We start from the raw sequence: 6,980 nt of genomic DNA, 5'->3' as shown, positions 1-6,980 counted from the left end.
CTCTGGTTTTGTGCTGGTGGGTTTGAACGTTCTGCTTCAGAATCCATTCTCTGTGTGTCTGAACCTGCTAGCAGAGCACCATGAGTTCTTCCAAGGTCTGGGAAGGGATTGGTGCTCCCCAGCCCACAACTGCAGGCCTGGGGATTTCCAAGCCACGTATCTCTGAAAGAGAGCTGCCGGCCACCAGATGCCACCACAGTCATCCACCAGCTCCTGGAGATCTCAGAAACACAAAAACACCTTTGCGTCAGCATTCATCTGAAACCCAAAACAAAAGTCATCAGGTCTCTCACAGAAGCCCAAGGCCTCTGCCTGGCCCAGAGGGATGCGTGTGTCCCCTGAGCTTCATGCTGAGCTCTGCATTCTGGCCTTTTTTTCAGCAAACAGGTCCTGCGGTACCATTTAAATCACTCCGGTCTGGCAGTGGCCTTCTGGGCCCTCCAGATCTGACTCTTCTGCCTAGGTCAGTCTGTCTGATGGAAAATGTTAGGTACGCGATCATTCGGCAGCCCAATTCTCCTTTTTCCCACTTACCTCCCTCCTTCTCACATTCCTCCTTTCTCCCATTGGTAGTGATGATATCACAGAAAATGACCAGTGCAAAGCAGTTAGCCACGTTCTTGCAAGTCTGTCTCCTACCACTAGGTGTCAGTGTTTCCATTGCTTGCTCGCCCTTACCCCGCAATTTGCAGAGTGGTTCCACCAGACAAATGAGTTTATCTTCTCAATATTTAAAGGGGGGAGAAAGCCCCTCACAATTAGCTACTCGAAAACTAATTATTTTCTGACTTATGCTTACCAATATTATCAAATTTGCAACTAGTTTGTTGCAGCGAGTTTACTGGACTTTCTTGCTTCGTGGCCATTCTATTAGGCAACTAAAAAAATAATAATATATTACTTTTTTAGATCAGTTTTAGGTTTAATGAAAAATTCAGCAAAAATTACAGAGTTCTCATGTATCATTTCATCACCACCCCCCCCACACACACACACAGAGCACAGTTTCCTCTATTTTTTATATAAATATGTTTAATAATAGTTGTTCGTGTTAGTTTATTGATGAAAATCTCCTAAGGTAAACCATTAGTAAATAACTCTATCCGTTTTCCTATTGTTAACATCATATCTCACTGTGGTACATCTCTTACAATTGATGAGCCAATATTGATACATGATTAGTGACTAAAGTCCTTGCTTTACATTAGGATTTACTCTATGTGTTGTACATTCTATGTGTTTTGAGAAATGTGTAGTAACATGCATCCACCATCATTGCATCATACAGGATCATTTCATTGCCTTAAAAATCCTCTGTGCTCCACCTGTTCATCCCTCCCTTCCCCTAACAATCCTTAGCGACCACAGGTCTTTTCACTATCTGCATAATTTTGTCTTTTCCAGAACGTCCTATAGCTGGAATCATACAGTATGCAACCTTTTCAGATTGGCTTCTTTCACTTACTAATATGTATTTAAGGTTACTCCATGTCTTTTTGTGGTTGGAGAGCTCATTTCTTTCTATTGCTGAATACTATTCCATTGACTGGATGGGCTACAGTTTATTCATCCATTCACTAAGCAAAGGACATCTTGGTAGCCCCCCAGTTCTGGTAATTATGAAGAAAGCTGCTATAAACACCCGCATGCAGGCTTTTGTGTGGTCATGTTTTCAACTCATCTGAATAAATATCAAGGACTGTGGTTGTTGGATCATATGGTAAGGCCATGTTTTATTAGAGATTTTTATCGAGAGGGTTGGAAAATGGTAAAGAATACTTTGAGCATTTTCATTGCCACGCCGTCTGCAACACCAGGACTCTAGCTGTTTTCCAAGGAAGAGCCTGATTCTTCCTGAAATGGAAATGAGGAGGCCACAGGAGTCTTGCAAAGAGACCTTGCACTGTGTACAAGGAGGTCCCCCCACCTCTACACTCAGCTGATGGGCAAGGAGATGAATCTGCCTCTAAGACACTACGGAGTGCTCTACACTGAGTGTAGAAAATAATTCGACTCTCTTCCAACCAAAACTAAATGGAAAAACTCAGGTAAAGTGGTTTTAGTAGAAGGAAAACATTTCTGTTTGTAAAATGAAATGGCAATGGTGCTTCCATTCTGCGGACGGATGGCCTTGGTCTCACAGGTGACCTAGAAACACCCAGATGGGCACTGACGTGTAGCTGTGGCTGAAGAACAGGTGGCCCTTTTAGCTGAGCCTGCACGAGGGGTTTGACCTGCCCTCCTCCGCCCAACTTAGTTAGATTAAGAAACCTGAACCACAAATGCCACTCGAAGCGGGCTTAGGATCTCGAAGAGCCCATGCAGTTTGGGGAACCCGGGGCCAGGGTTAGTGACGCATCCAGTGAATGGTAAATCCTGTCACGTCCAGCACGGCTCTGGAAAATAAACCTGAGTGGGAACGGTGGGAGATTGAGAAAAGAAAGAAGACAGAAAGCTGGGATCGGGAGGTCCACTGTCCACTGATGGTGGAGTAGTGGCCTAGTTTTATTTTTGCAAGCTGCTTTTATACAAGAGCACACAGTTGCTGGCTAAGATAAGATTATCCACACCCAACCCACACACCCTGCTATAATCTTTTGCAGTTTCGTCTGCTCAGGGTTATGAGCCTACTCCCTATCTCGGAGCAACACCGCATCAGTTCATACTTCTCCATTCTCAGGAGGGTTCCTAGAGGCAAGGCAACTCTTGGTTGACCTCACAGATTGCAAGGATCTTGTCAGCTTGCAACTCACCCTCTACAGGTTAGTAGAGGATTAGGGTGGGGTGGGAATTACAGGAAGCCTCTGTATAGCAAACAGCCGTACGAGTTAGCGCACATGCACACACACACACGCACGTGCACACACATATACAGAGACATTCACACATGTACACATGTTTATGCACATGCGTATGCACACACATATATGCACACGCCACCCATATAAACTCATATATGCTATGCATATGCACACATACAGGTATCTACACATATGTGCACACTATACACATAGAAAGATGCACACTGCACACATACATATTTACACATTAGCACACATATAAACACATATCATAGGCACATACATATATATGCGAACATGCACAGACACACACACAAATGCACACACATAGGAAGACACACAAAGCAAACAGAATACAGCAAAAATCCAGGCTGCCTTCTGCACAGCTGTTGAGGTCCGGTCTCTAGGATCTTCTCCAGGGCTGGCGGCAGTCCTGCCTTTGGCTAACAAGACACTCCTTAGATCCTTAATTTAAATTCTCCAGAGTTTCGGTTACTTTCATCTAGAAGAATCCTAATTCACATAAAAGCCCCACACGTACCGTCAACTTGGAAAGAGAGTTTAGAGTAATATAAAAGTCAGTGAACTTTTTTTTCTAAACTTGGAAAGGCAAAGTAACCAAATTCCAATATTTCCCCAAAAACCCAATTTATAACTTTGGCTTTCTGATTTGAAAAGCATCAGAAGACCATAAATAATAATAATAATAATAACAGAGATTTTTAAGAGTGGATTTTAAGACTAAATTTTGAGTAAGGAAAAAAATTCTTTCTCCAAAATAACAACAAAAATAGCATATATTTTTTATTTATTTTATAGAAGGTCACAAAATAGAAACTTTAGATTGAGTTATTTAAGGAGTTTATTCATTTGAGCGGTCTTTGAAACAGTTTATTTTTTTGTAAAAGCAAACACTCAGAAAGGCAGCTATTTGTCTCCTCTCTTAAATAATTTTGAAAATGCCTGTAAATACCCGGAGTGTGCAGAAATGTGTTTGGTTCATTTAATACGTGTTCAGTGAGTGCCTACTGCACACGGCCCCCTTCAATTTCCAGAACAAAACAAGAAGCAATCGAAAGTGTTACTCAGTGACGCTGTCCCGCCTGGCACATGAATAGGCTAGTTCATCCCTGCACAGGCATGTTGTGTAAGCCATTGGATCCATTGTAAATAACCAAATGTGGCTTTCTGGGCCCTTCCCTCCTTTTATATTCGGTAATTGCAGTGGCTGACACCAAGGATGTGTAAGAGGAAGAGAAAGGATGGCGGTGGTCGGATACACTAAAATTTGTGCCGCTCCCTCCATTGCAAAAACAGAATCATTGAGAGCAGCCCTTTGTCGTTGTTGTTGTTGTTGTATAGGGTGGTACTTTGTGTTGTCCAGTGTTTTGTTTTTTTTTAAAATTTCATCCATCCCCCCACCCCACATCAGCTTGTTCTCTATGTCTATGGGTCTCTGTTTCATTTTGTTTATTCATTTGTTTTGTTTTTTTAGATTTCACGTATAAGTGAAATGATACAGCATTTGTCTTTCTCTGTCGGACTTATTTCGCTTAGCGTAATACCTTCTAGGTCCATTCATGCTGTTGCAAATGGCAAGATTTCATTCTTTTTATGGCTGCGTAATATTCCATTATATATATATGTTCCATATCTTTATCCATTTGTTTATATATGGACACCTAGGTTGCTTCCATATCTTGGCTATCGTAAGGCTTCAATGAACATGGGGTGTAACTGAGAGCAGCTCTGTACCCATGTTGGTTCCTTTCCCTTCTGAGTATCTCAAAATCTGGCTCAAACCTGCCAGCCAGTGAGAAAGGAAGCTCCCTAGTTAGACAGAGGCTGAAGCATAAAGCTTAGGTTCCATCACCACAGCTTGAAAAAGAGGGACAGTTAATTCCCAAAGGACACGTGAGGGATTTCGTGCCTATTATGGCACAACAGTTCCGAAAAGGAATGCCCTCCAGTCTGATCTAAGATTTCTGCCTGAGAACTTTCTGCAATTGTACCGAAGCGGTGCGTTTTGCTCAGTTTCCACCTGTGCTGTTGACAGCACATCTTTTCTGTTTTCCCTCCTTGGGGGAGACCACTGACGGTTGGTGATGCTAGTATCAGTGAAGGCACAAGGCACAGCGCTGCCTTCCTTAAACTTACAAGGCAGGACAAAGATGGAAGTTACTATAAAATTTTCTTTTCTAAGTGGGAAGAAGAATCTGACGTTTTATTACTAAATATGTCGCCTGCAATAGGACGAGGTCCCTGGGCGCCCAGATGTGAAGGCGTGATGATAACCCTATTTATCGAGAACGTCTGTCACTTCGCTCTGATAGTCTGAGAGCTCTTTGTCCTTCACGTTCCGTGCCCAGCGCTGGCCTTGAGCATCTGAGAGTGCGCCCTGCGTGGCGGGCCTTGCAGGGTGAGATTCAGCAGTTCCCCGGGGGCATCACCCCTGCTCCCCATTTGGAAACTCAAGCACCTCTTCTGCTCTCAATCTCCCTACCTCTCTCATTCCCCTTCTTTTCCTCTCCTCTCCTTGTCCTCTGCTTTATTTCCCCCCTTCTCTACTTTTCTTCGTTGTTTTCCTTCTCATTTTTCTGTTTCTTCCAGTACCAAGCGGGCAGAGGCAGCACAGGAATGACAGCAGGTGTTTCTGCCTGGCCCTTCACTGCCTGTTGGCTTGTGAGAAGGTCATTCTTTGATCCTCAGTTCTAAGAATCCAGAGTAATCACACTTGTTTGTGAGGATTATGCGAGCTAGTTTATGTGTACGTCCATTGACTATTTAAGAGCTACCCAAATGAAAGCAGTCTTATTCTTGGAGTCATGCAGACAGCGAAGATATGTCATCCTCTTTACTCTGCTGTCTGGGGAGGGAGAAGAGAAAGACAAAGGAGGGAATCCAGAGTCACTGAAGGAATGTGTGTGTGTCTTAGTAATAACTAACTGCATTCTCAAGTCGATTATAGGTCACTTTGTCTTTACCATTGGCCGAAGGGCGGACTTGTTCTTTCCCCCCTTAGCTTAGAGGCTCGCCAGCTGTGATCCCTTGCTCTGCGTGCATTTCAGGTTTCCCTGCTTTTCCTTCTGGTGCTTTCTCTCCTCTCGTCCCCTTTGTCTGCGGGCTGTAAGAGGCTTAGCATAAGCCAGGATTGAAAGAGCTTCCTGTCCTAAGGGTGATGACAACAGGGACCCACCCAGCAACAGGTTGGTGTTTTTTCCAAAACTAGTGCCTCTTCCCCTTTGTCACCCTTTTCAGAATGTCTGGCTGGGTTTACAGAGAGTTTCGACTCTGCAGAGTCATGCGCTTTGCTGCACTTCATCTAACCTCTCGTGGCCTTTATCACATTCTCTTTTTTTTTTTAAATACCAGCTTTATTGAGATTCATCTAATTCACATACCATAAAATTCACTCTTTAAAGGATAATTCTGTGATGTTTAGTATAGTAATGGAGTCAAGCGAACATCACAACCACCCAATTTTAGAACATTTTCTTTAACCGCAGAAGAAACCCCACACCGTTTACTAGTCACTCCCCCTCATCCTCCTTACCTCTCCCAGCCCCTGGCAACCACTAGTCTACTTTCTGTCTCTATGGATTTGCCCATTACGGACATTGCGTATAAGTGGCATAATATAATATACGGCCTTTTGTGACTGGCTTCTTCTTGAACTTAGCATAGAGTTTTTCAACGTTCGTCCATGTTGTAGCATGTGTTAGTAATTCATTGCTTGTTATAGTTGAATAATAATACTCCATTGTACAGATATACATCTGGTTTACCCATTCATCAGTTAACGAGCATTTATTTGGGTTATTTCCACTCTTTAGCGATTTTGAATGATGATGCTATGAACCTTTGTATATAGGTTTTTGCATGGATGCATATTTTCACTTTTCTTGGGTCTATATGTCGGAGAGGAATTGCTGGCTCATGTGGTGGCTCTTTAACTTTTTGAGGAACAGCCAAACAGTTTTTCCGAAGTGGCTGCCCCATTTTATATTCCTGCCAGCAATGTAAGATGATTCCAATTTCTCCAGGTCCTCACATCACATTCTACTTTGAGTTATCTTTGCCTGTTTATTACTATTCCTGTTGGATTTGAGCTTCTGGAGGGCACCAACTGCCCTAAGGTGTCATAATAACAACCAAAGCACATAGCATGTTCTGGAAAAA

Source organism: Pteropus alecto, unplaced genomic scaffold, assembly GCF_000325575.1.
Source record: "Pteropus alecto unplaced genomic scaffold, ASM32557v1 scaffold3, whole genome shotgun sequence".
Classification (NCBI taxonomy): domain Eukaryota; kingdom Metazoa; phylum Chordata; class Mammalia; order Chiroptera; family Pteropodidae; genus Pteropus; species Pteropus alecto.
The sequence above is the reverse complement of the archived record's forward strand: the minus strand, read 5'-3'. Positions refer to the sequence as shown.